We start from the raw sequence: 11,980 nt of genomic DNA, 5'->3' as shown, positions 1-11,980 counted from the left end.
GTTGGCTAATGTGACTGATGACACACACCCTGGGGGGAGGGGGGAAACAGGGTCATAAATTACATGGGGTCAGAGTTGGCTTCACTTGACATGAAGCTCCTAATAAATAACTGGATTTCTTTTGAAGCTTGGCTCAAGGCTCATGATTTAATTAGAGCATCCGGAACCTGACAGCTCGAGGTCTCGGCTCCTTTAGCTGCCGAGACCCTTTTGCAGGAGTATTCCAATAAAAGAAGCTGAAAATGACATTCTTCGTGTCTGGTAGTCTTTATTGGCTTTGGCACCAGGCTAGGACCCGTTTTGGGAACAACAACACTTCTGGTAAGAGCCAGAATGTGTCTCGGTCTGCCAAGGAGACATTACGACTAGCCGTTCAAGAAAACATGAGTAAGAGAGGCGGGCGGGATTTCCCTCCAGAGACAGGAATGGGTCTGATCCCGCTAATGGGTTGCTGAGAAAGAAACCCATCTTTCAGCTAATGCTCAGGAAATCAAAACCTCTGGGTGACAGATTTCCTTTGGCCCTAACACAACCCTTCTGATGGGATTCTTGGCCCCGGATCCTTGTCGCGCTCCTGCTCCCAAGTAAATTAAACTCATTTGTCATCATAATCGGTAATGCAATGTGTCGCCAAAGCAGGAGAACAGCCAATTGGAGAAAAAAAAAAAAAAACCCCGCAAGGACAGCTGCGCGATTGGGCGGCTGCGAGGCCTCCAATGCTACCGGAGACAGAACAATTTGATTCCTTGTCAGGAAGCTGTCAAGGCAAGCAATATACTCCTTTGGCTAGCTAGCCAGACCTGCGGAGCAAAAGATCAGGGAGGCCCAGAAAAATAAGACTTACTGTCCCAAAGGTGTTTTTTTTTTTTCAAGAGGCCACTGGATTTTCTTGTTTTTTCTTTGAAGACATTTCGCTTCTCATCCAAGAAGCTTCTTCAGCTCTGACTGGATGGTGGGGAAGGGAAGGATTGATACTCCTTGCAGACAGCTGGTCATTTGCATCCTTTTAGAGGGTCATTGAGGCCACCTGGAGGTTTTATCCTCTGTCTCCTCCTCCTCCTCTTCATCATCAGAACCTTCTCCTGCTCCTCCTACGTCTCCTCAGGACCTTCTCCTCCTCATCCTCAGGACTTTCTCCTCCTTCTCCTCCTCATCCTCATCAGGACCTCTGGGTGACAGATTTCCTTTGGCCCTAACACAACCCTTCTGATGGGATTCTCGGCCCCGGATCCTTGTCGCACTCCTGCTCCCAAGTAAATTAAACTCATTTGTCATCATAATCGGTAATGCAATGTGTCGCCAAAGCAGGAGAACAGCCAATTGGAGAAAAAAAAAAAAAAACCCCGCAAGGACAGCTGCGCGATTGGGCGGCTGCGAGGCCTCCAATGCTACCGGAGACAGAACAATTTGATTCCTTGTCAGGAAGCTGTCAAGGCAAGCAATATACTCCTTTGGCTAGCTAGCCAGACCTGCGGAGCAAAAGATCAGGGAGGCCCAGAAAAATAAGACTTACTGTCCCAAAGGTGTTTTTTTTTTTTCAAGAGGCCACTGGATTTTCTTGTTTTTTCTTTGAAGACATTTCGCTTCTCATCCAAGAAGCTTCTTCAGCTCTGACTGGATGGTGGGGAAGGGAAGGATTGATACTCCTTGCAGACAGCTGGTCATTTGCATCCTTTTAGAGGGTCATTGAGGCCACCTGGAGGTTTTATCCTCTGTCTCCTCCTCCTCCTCTTCATCATCAGAACCTTCTCCTGCTCCTCCTACGTCTCCTCAGGACCTTCTCCTCCTCATCCTCAGGACTTTCTCCTCCTTCTCCTCCTCATCCTCATCAGGACCTCATCATCATCATCATCATCATCATCAGGACTTTCTCCTCCTCATCATCATCAGAACCTTCTCCTGCTCCTCCTCCTTCTCCTCAGGACCTTCTCCTCCATCTTCTCCTCCTCCTCTTCATCATCAGAACCTTCTCCTGCTCCTCCTCCTCCTCCTCCTCAGGACCTTCTCCTCCTCATCATCATTAGGACCTCCTCCTCCTTCTCATCATCATCATCATCAGGACCTTCTCCTCCTCCTCCTCCACATCAGGACCTCCTCCTCCTCCTTCTCATCATCAAGACCATCTCCTTTCCCCCCTCCTCATCAGGACTGTCTCCTCCTCCTCCATCAACAGAACCTTCTTCTGCTCCTCCTCCTCCTCAGGACCTTCTCCTCCTCCTCATCATCAGGACCTGGTATTACTCCTGAAACTAGCTCACGAAATTGCCTAGTTCATGTCTCAGAGGGTGGGTTCACACAGCACGCAAAACCCCAACCGGGTTTTTTTTTAAAAAGCTACTGCTCCTCTCACATAACCTGAATTATGGTTTCCTAGGGCGAAATGTAAGAGTGGAGTTTCACACAGAAGGCCAAGGAAGAGGCCGGGATCCCCACCTACACGCTGCCGAGCCACCAACCACCCAACCCAAACGGGTTGTAGGAACGAGCGGACCAGGAAATCTTCCACTGCCCTCTCCTGAGCTCCAATTGACCTGTTGGCCAACTGGATTCACTGTGAGGAAAACAATGCCGTTATCGTTCCAGGAGGGGGCTTGGTTAGACCATCTGCCAACCAGGAGCTGGCACTAATTGCAATGTTTATGGCCCGTCTGTACAATGACAGCGTTTCCCCTGATAAACCGAATGGTGCTCTCGTTTATCTTCACCGTGGCCATCAAGGAAAGCCCCCTCCACCCCCCAACCCCACCGTAAATTTCCTTAATTTTGTACGAAGTTAGCACTTACCCCTTTCCTAGAAGAATGTAATATTCCAGGAAATATTAAAAAGAATATTATACGTCCCTGGCAGGGGTGAAATGCTCCCGGTTCAGACCGGTTCAGCTGAACCGGTAGTGATGGCGACTGGTGGGTCAGAGAACTGGTAGCGATGGCAGCTGGTGGGTCGGAGAACCGGTAGCGATGGCGGCTGGTGGGTCGGAGAACCGGTAGCGATGGCGACTGGTGGGCCGGAGAACCAGTAGCGATGGCGGCTGGTGGGTCGGAGAACTGGTAGTGATGGCGGTTGGTGGGTCGGAGAACAGGTAGCGATGGGGGCTGGTGGGTCGGAGAACTGGTAGCGATGGCGACTGGTGGGTCGGAGAACCGGTAGCGATGGCGACTGGTGGCTCGGAGAACCGGTAGTGATGGTGGCTGGTGGGTCAGAGAACCGGTAGCGATGGCGACTGGTGGGTCGGAGAACCGGTAGTGATGGTGGCTGGTGGGTCGGAGAACCGGTAGCAATGGCGGCTGGTGGGTCGGAGAACTGGTAGTGATGGTGGCACGAGGCTCTGCCCATCCGCTCGGTCGTCATTACTTCCTGGTTTTAACCAGGAAGTAACCTGTTTTTTACCCTCTGTGCATGCGCAGAGGGTCCGCACACAGGGTGAGTTCACTTCCGAAACGGTTGGGAAGGTAAGTAGATTTCACCCCTGGTCCCTGGATGAGAAATGAAGAAACATGTTTTTTAGGCAGGAAGCAGACTCGCTCTTAATAGCCCCCACACTCTCAATAGCCCACAGCCGATGTCAGCACTTAAGAGATAAAGAGATAGCTAGGTCTATTCATAAGCAAATGCCCTCACTCAAGATCCAACAAAGATAGGATTAGCCCTCTAGCTAATCCTAGCAACAGAACTCGTCATGTGGCACCTGGGGAGACTGCATCACCCAGCTAGGCTCAACCAAGCCTGGGACTCAAAGAACCTACAAAATTACCCCTCGCATGGCCCCATGGGAGTCTGACAACCAATCAGAACACAAGCTCAAATTCAAAGCCCAACAGAGGGTATAAATATCTCTCTCTCTCTCTCTCCCTCTCTCTCTCTCTCTCTCCCATGTGCCTTTTTTGCCCACGACCTCAAAACCACGTGGTCCTGCTGTCCACCATTAAACCATCTTTTCCAGCAGTCTCCAGGTTTCCAGGATCTTTCTCCCCACTTGGAACTGAACCCAGATGGACATTTCTTCCAACAGTTTCCAACTGAATTCTCAGACCGTTGCGTCCAGCTTTGGAGAAGGGCAGGGAGAGGAAACGTCCTGCGGTCATCCAGAAAAAGACATAAACCTTATTTAGTAAGCTTCCCAAATACGAATTGTTTTTATAGGGTCGTTCCCAATTAAAAATAAATAAATAAATACTGAGATGGTGGAAGAGGAAGGCGGGGAAGAGATAAAACCGCTCGGCAGATTTAGCCAGCCGGATCAAAGGAATATCCCTCCCACCGATCTGGCCAAGTTAGCAAGAAGGTTAAAACTTACTAAGCTGTGGAATTGCTCTGGAATTGTTCACAGCTCCTTTTACTCCTCCTTTGCTTCTCTCCAACACAAGAGTTCGGATCTGCAACGACGAATTAAAGCATTTTTAGCCCACATGGAGGAGGACGAGAGTTGGTCCCAGTCAAATACCCTAAGTGGGAACCGGTATAATACGGTAGGGTTCACCCACCATGTCAGGTTCAATTCACTGAACAGGGTAAGCCAACCTTTAGCTGGGTTTGTATCCCAGACAAAGCTACCAAACAACTCTAACCAAGATGGATTACGTAGTCCAGATTTCTGCTGGCCCTCAAGTCCATCTCTTCCTGCACCGAGGCGGTTAGAGGCCATGGGGTTTCGGAGGTTAGCTTTGTTGCTGCATCTCTTCCTGCCTAGGTCATGAAAGTGAGCAGCTCACCCAGTTGCCAGAAAGGCAGCGGAAAACAATTACTAGAGGAACTCGGTCTGCCTGACAATCCATCACTGCTGACTGTCACGGTGACAGATGTAATAAATACCCGAGAAAGGATTGGGGGCAGGAGAGAAGTAGCTATAAAGACAAGGCGGAGGGAGGAAGGGAGGGAGGAAGGAAGGGAGGAAGGAAGGAAGGAAGGAAAGAGAAGGGAAGGAAGGAGAGGGAAAAGAAGGATGGAAGGAAGGCAGGAAGGCAAGAAGGAAGGAAGGAAGGAAGGAAGAAGGAAGGAAGGAAGGAAGGAGAGATAATGGGGAGGGAGGGAGGGAGAGGGAGAGGGAAGGAAGGGAGGGGGGAGGCAGGGACAAAGGAAGAGTAAGGAAGGGGAGGGGAGGAAGGCAGGCAGGCAGGCAGGAAGGAAGGAAGGAAGGAAGGAAGAAGGAGGGAAGGAAGAAAGGAAGGAAAGAGAAGGGAAGGGAAGGCAGGCATGAAGGAAGGAAGGGAGGGAGGGAGGGAGGGAATGAGGGAGGGAGGGAGGAAGAAAAAGGAAAGGAAGGAAGGAAAGCAGGAAGGCAAGAAGGAAGGAAGGAAGGAGAGATGGGAATGGGGAGGGAGGGAGGGAGGGAGAGGGTGATAGAGAGGGAGAGGGAAGGAAGGGAGGGAGGGGAGGGAGGCAGGGACAAAGGCTGGCAGTGGGCAGAATTAACCTGCAATATTGCATTCTAACCACTGGGAAGGAAGGAAGGAAGGAAGGAAGGAAGGAAGGAAGGAAGGAAGGAAGGAAGGAAGGAAGGAAGGAAGGAAGGAAGGAAAGATCCGTATCCCCCTCCGGCACATATATTGGAGAATTCCCAAGTTTCTTTCCCCAAAGAGCAGGAATTCCCAGGGCTTGTTCCCAGGCAGGCCTTCCTAGCATTTGTTGCTTGACTCTTGGGGAATTCTGGGCTAAAGGCCAGAAGAATGAATGAATGAAAGAAAGAAAGAATGAATGCCACTTCCAAGAAAAGACTTCCACGGCTAGACGGAGAATCTCCCCCCTGCTAATAAAGACACCGCCTTCTCCTTGATGCTAATAAAGAGGTCTCCTCATCAACCCTGTTCCACCAAGATCTGGACTTTGCCGGCTTAGGAAAGCCAGACACATGAGCCTTTTAGATTTTAATCCTTTTTTACTCTTTAAGGGTCTTAGAGCCACATCATTCCCCCCACCCCCTCCCTCTCTCAAAGTCTTATCACGCAGCACTGAGTTCTAGGAGATAATCCCACAGAAAAGCAAAGTGAATCTCACCCTGGGCTAAAAACGAGAACAACATTCTCTTCCAAGTCCTTGAAAGAGAGACGTTGCCATTATTATTATTTTTTTGAAGAAGAAGAAGAAATGATCGGATAAAGGGCAACGAAGTTCCTTTTGCTTCTCAAGGGGGGAAACTCGGAAAGCTGGCAATTTAAGCCGCGGCCAAAAGCCCTGGTTGACAGTTCTTAATAATTACCTCGGAAGGTTCAGGATTATTGAGCAGAAATGAAAAGCTAATCCCTCTTCTCAGTGGCCCAGGGTGACCAGGGCATCATACAGAGAAATAACAAGCCCCTTCATCCCTTGTCTTCACCCCCCCCCAACCCCCGGACTTTGATTTTAAGCAATGGGGTCGCGCCCCTCAAGTCACTTAGTCCACCCCAAGATCACAGGCACCTATTTTAAGTCTGGCTGCCTGCCATGCTTGCAAATGGGAAAACCCTCTGGAAAAAAAAATGCTGTGGGGGATATTTTTGTGGCCCGCCGGCAGCCAGCAGAGCTGGCAGCAGAGTCGGACAGTGAGGAGGTTGGGGAGGAACTTAGGCCAGTCCTGGGGGCTGGGGAAAGCTCGGACGTGGGCTCTGCATCGGAGGCAGAGAGGGAGCCAAGGCCATCTGATAGTTATGTGCTACCTCCAGAGTCTCCGGAGCCTCCGGAGTCTGACATCAGCAAGGCAGAAGAACAGCGGGAGCCTGTTCCCAATGTGCGCATGTGCAGAGCTGCCGGGAAACAAGAACAATTAAGAAAACAGGGTCGACTTGGGAGTAAGGCTTGGAGATGATTGGCCCCTCCCATAAGACCTAAAAGAGGAGCGAATGGGACGTGAGCTTTTGCAGGAAGCAATCAGTTCATCTGGTCAGTTCAAGCTTTGAAAAGTTCTGTTTGACTCTGTGCCAAGTTTGGCCTTGCCTTGCGTGTGGCAATTAGTTCTCTGGCAGCATTCCAAGGGAGATAAGGTGGGTGTTTATAAACATTCCACTGAAAGACTGTTTGTGAAACCTTGCAGACTGTGAATGACAATAATTGCATGACTGCAGTGATTCGCTTAACAATGGTGGCCAGAAAGGTCGTAAAATGAGGCAAAGCTCACTTGAAAAATGTCTCACTTAACAACAGGGGTTTTGAGCTCAATTGTGGTCACAAGTCGAGCTGTACACAAGATGGAGAGGCTGTATAGCTTATCCATTTCTTAAATGGCTTGGATGGTTCCAGGGTGCGTTTTTTTTTTAATGCTTTAATTTCCTGGAGGTATTGGGAGCATTACTTGCCAGTTTGGTTCCCTAAAGGAGAAATAATTCAAAATTCTTTCTCCTCTCTTAAGACTCCTAGGAAGGTGGTATGTATAAATCTCTCCTTTCTACATTGGGGGGGGGGGCACGGTGGCTCAGCAGTTAAGCTGTTGGGTTTGTCGGCTAGAAAGCTGGCATCCCAGGTTCGAGACCCAAGCACCGCATGATAGGGTGAGCTCCCATCCTTGCCTCAGCTCCTGCCAACCTAGCAGTTCGAAAGCATGAATGTGCGAGTAGATAAATAGGCACCACTTTGGTGGAAAGATAACAGTGCTCTGTGACGTCATGTTGGCCACATGATCATGGAATGGACAGAGTTAGCTCAATGGCCTTGAAACATTGGGAACAGCATGGTGACTCATCAGTTAAGCCATTGGGTTTGTTGGCTAGAAAGCTGGCAGGCCAGGTTCAAGACCCGAGCGCCATGCGACAGAGTGAGCTCATGTCCTCGCCTCAGCTCCTGCCAACCTAGCAATTCGAAAGCATGAATGTGCGAGTAGATAAATAGGCACCACTTCGATGGGACGGTAACATCACGCTAGCCGTGACATCACGCTAGCCACATGACCGCGGAAATGTCTTCAGACAGCGCTGGTTCAATAGCTTTGAAACAGAGCCGAGCACCATTCCCTAGAGTCGGCAACGATTAGCGGAGTAAAATCATCAAGGATTCCTTTCCCTTTACTCTTCCTCCATTATATTCACAACGCTCCTGTGAAGTAGGCCCACAAGACAAGCCAACAAGATCCTCTAGCAAATTTTGCAGCTGGGGAACGGCAGCCCTATTGATTTACTCAAACTACAAAGCCTTGTACTTGTTTTTATGGAATGATACGGGAGAGGGCCTTTGTCCCCACAAGCGATGGTTAGCTCTGTCTGCCAACTCCCACCCCCACTTCCAGGCTATCTCCCTCTCCCCTTTTCACTTTTTTGCACCCTTCAAACGTAAGTCAAGTATGCAACGGCGGGCCCTACGCTGCACCTGGAAACAATTTTATCACCCTCGAAAAAATGTGCAAATACCATTAAGTGAGACAGATTTTCTCATTAATTTTCTCTCCCTCTGACAGGCTAGGAATTAACACCATTGATTTCTCGGCTCCTGCTCATTATCAATCATCCCAGGGCTTACTCACACATTGTCTGATTCCCCCTGATCCACTTTCGGGAGCCGGCAATGTGCATTAAACAAGTCTGGGGCGCTGGATTCGGCACGGCACGGCATGGCTCGGGGGTTGGGATCTCTGACACCAGACGAAGGCTCAAAGCTTCCGAAACAAAACTGTGGCACTCGGGGCAACACGGTAGTTAGTACTATAGTGGTCCATGGTGCTGGGCACATCATCATAATAATCATTTTATTGTCATTGTACATCAGTGGTGGGTTGTCCCCGGTTCGCACCGGTTCTATAGAACTGGTAGTAAAACCGGCGGGAGGCTCCGCCCCATCATCATCAGAACGCTTCTGCGCATGTGGCGCCTCTTCTCGATGCACGGGCACGCAGAGCTGCCAAAAGGCAGGAGTGGCTCCTCAGGAGGAGGTCTCTTCGAGAGTAAGGCTTGGGGCTAATTGGCCACTCCCTTAGCCTATTTAAGGAGGAATGTTGACTGAAGCAATTTGCAGGGAACAACTTCGTTCACATACCTTCGTGTCTTGCCTTGCTTATCTTATCAGCTTCCTGCAAATTGCTTCTGCCAACCACACTAAGCTTACAGTATTATTCTTTGAATTCTTGGTGGCTGTTAATGCAGTTAATTAACAACCGTTGTTGTAAAAAAACTGGTTTATTTAGTAAACTAAGGTTTGAACGGACTTTGTGTGTGCTGCGTTCTTTGGGGTCTGTAGCTGGAGCAGAATGCCCGAGGGATCGAAGAGGCCATTTATGTCAAAACTGAACAGCCCTCCCTCAACAGAGGGGGAGGGATGCGACATCATCTGTCTCCGGTCTACAACACAAGTCCTTTCAACAGTTCCAAGAAGGAAGGCTCCGCATCCATTTGCACCCCTTTTCTTCCCGCTCATCTGCATAGTTCAACAGGCCACGTGGTAACCGGCTCCATCCTCATTACACCAATTACAAACTTGTTCCAAGCAGATGCCAGCTCCTTTTACTTAATAAGAAATGGCAGGACGATTTATGGCTCTTTCCTGCCTTCCTGCCTCCAGCCAGATGTTGGAAATCGTGATTACCTTTCCAAGGATCAAAGTGACTGGGCAGCTTCAGAAGTCTGCAGGAAACGGGTTCCAGGATGCACCAGAAAACTTCACTGGTTCTGTCAACTTCCTTCCTTCCTTTCCTTCTCATTTCCATCTCCTTCCCACCTTCCTTCCTTCCCATTCCCATCTCCTTCTTTCCTTCCTTCTTTCCATCTCCTTCCTACCTTCCTTATTCCTTCCTTCCCGTCTCCTTCCTTCCTTCTTTCCATCTCCTTCCTACCTTCCTTATTCCTTTCTTCCTTCCCGTCTCCTTCCTTCCTTCTTTCCATCTCCTTCCTACCTTCCTTATTCCTTCCTTCCCGTCTCCTTCCTTTCTTCTTTCCATCTCCTTCCTTCCTTCTTTCCATCTCCTTCCTACCTTCCTTATTCCTTCCTTCCTGCCTTCCTGTCTCCTTCCTTCCTTCTTTCCATCTCCTTCCTTCCTTCTTTCCATCTCCTTCCTTCCTTCTTTCCATCTCCTTCCTACCTTCCTTATTCCTTCCTTCCTGCCTTCCTGTCTCCTTCCTTCCTTCTTTCCATCTCCTTCCTTCCTTCTTTCCATCTCCTTACCTTCCTTCTTTCCATCTTCCTTCTTTCCATCTCCTTCCTACCTTCCTTCTTTCCATCTCCTTCCTTCTTTCCATCTCCTTCCTACCTTCCTTCTTTCCATCTCCTTCCTTCCTTCTTTCCATCTCCTTCCTCCTCCCCCTCCAACGGGGAAAACTCTTGGATTTTCTGACAGTGGGTCCAAGAGAGACAGGCAGCCAGATTGACAGACAGCCGGAGAGGTAACCCTGAATGGAAAAAAGAAAAATCTATAGAAGTCGAAATAATGTTTTTGCTGTTTCCCTCGCCCCCCCCCCCCACACACCCTGCTTTTCTTTTGCTGGCGTTCCAGCTCATTTCTGGGCAAAAGTGCTAACTCAGTCCTCGTTCACCCAATCCTGTCATCACGACCAGCGTTGCACAATAGCGACAAAGCCAACTGATTAACTGGGAGAAAAATCACCTTCAGGCCGGAGCGGAAAAGTACGTAAACCTGCTTCTGCCTGAAAAGGCCACCGCCTTTTGATGAATTGCCTGGCTTTTCATCAATGGATCAGGCCATTGATCAACATACTTTCCAGCGATAGAGGACGGGATTGCACCCCAGCCAGTAGGTCGCCATTACCCGGTTTGTGCAAACCGGTCTATACCACCTCTGACTTACACGTACCTATTTTAAGAGAAGGGCCATAACCACAATTCACCACAGGCAGAAAGGATCTGAAACGATCGATTCGGTGGGAAAAGAGCCTTGGTAGTACAGTGGTTTAATGCACCCTGTTATTAACACAGCTGCCTGAAATTTCTGCAGGTTCGAATCTTACCAGGCTCAAGGTTGACTCAGCCTTCCATCCTTTCTAAGGTAGGTGAAATGAGGACCCAGTTTGTGGGGGCAATAAGCTGACTTTGTATAAATATACAAAAGGATGGAGGCTATTGCTTAACGCATTGTAAGCCGCCCTGAGTCTCCGGAGAAGGGCGGCATATAAATCAAATTAAAAAAAAAAACAAACCACCTGAAAAACTCTGCAACAGCTGGAGTCACCCAGAGCAGATGGCCACTAAATAAAACAAAACTTCAGAATGGAAAGAAAGATGCTTCAAACGTGTCCCCGTTTCAAAACCTCGCAAAGCACAATAAGGAAAAAAAAAAAAACCTGGGGAAAAGTAGACTTATTTTTATTTTTTATTTTTTTACAGATGCTAATCCTCCCCCTTTATCCCAGCCACACACCAACAGCTGTTTCATTTCATCCTCTGCCATCAGGACGGAGGAGAGAATCTGCAAGAGGGAACCGTTATCTCGGGCGGCGGTTTCCACGGAAACAGATGCAGCTGGCTTGTTACTTGTGATGCTTTCCTTGTTCCAACAAGATTTCCCAGTGCTTGACATGGTTAGGTTCCTGGGAGACTCGGGCCACGGACAGGGCAGGTACGTGTGGGCGCAACAGACGGATCAGAACGGAAAGCCAGCTGGGCCAAAAAAAACCCAAAAAACCCACCCTTAATTTTGCTTGTCAAACTGGTGACAGATGGGCTTAACTCCAAAGCGGCAACTGGATGGCGGCTTCCCTCTCTGCTAGAACAAACCCGGAGTTGGATCCAGCCTCGTGAATTTTTTAGCATGGCTCGGAGCTATGGATATTTTAAAAGGGGGCACGGAGGCGGGGAGGGGGGGGAAAAGGAAGAAACCAGGCGGGTATTTCATTCCACCTTCAAGAGAAAAAACAATTTTGTAAAGCTGGGGAAACAATTCATTTCTTAAGGCAGGCAATTCTGGGCAGGGAGAGGGGGAGGGAATTCAGGGGGTTCATATATATATTTTTTTAAAAAATTGATCTGTGGGATTCCTTAAAAAAGCATGTTAGGAAGAGAAAAAGATCGTTCATTTTTTCTTGTTTCCCTAATCGTGATTTCATTCCGTTCTCAGCCTCCGACTCTCCGTTCTCC

The 11,980-nt window shown here is 49.0% G+C and overlaps 1 long non-coding RNA gene across 1 annotated transcript; it reads right to left on the bottom strand.

The window, feature by feature from the left end:
* Positions 1-3,222: 3,222 nt before the first annotated feature.
* On the bottom strand, positions 3,223-4,677 carry LOC117659563 (uncharacterized). Its single transcript, XR_004589472.3, has 3 exons — positions 4,483-4,677; positions 4,296-4,374; positions 3,223-4,073 (listed from the first exon to the last, which is right to left on the bottom strand). It is a non-coding gene; the product is annotated as an uncharacterized LOC117659563 (long non-coding RNA).
* Positions 4,678-11,980: the final 7,303 nt, after the last annotated feature.

Source organism: Pantherophis guttatus, chromosome 15, assembly GCF_059756535.1.
Source record: "Pantherophis guttatus breed Tessera chromosome 15, ASM5975653v1, whole genome shotgun sequence".
NCBI lineage: Eukaryota > Metazoa > Chordata > Lepidosauria > Squamata > Colubridae > Pantherophis > Pantherophis guttatus.
Note: the sequence above shows the minus strand (reverse complement) of the source record. Positions and strands in the feature narration are given on the sequence as shown.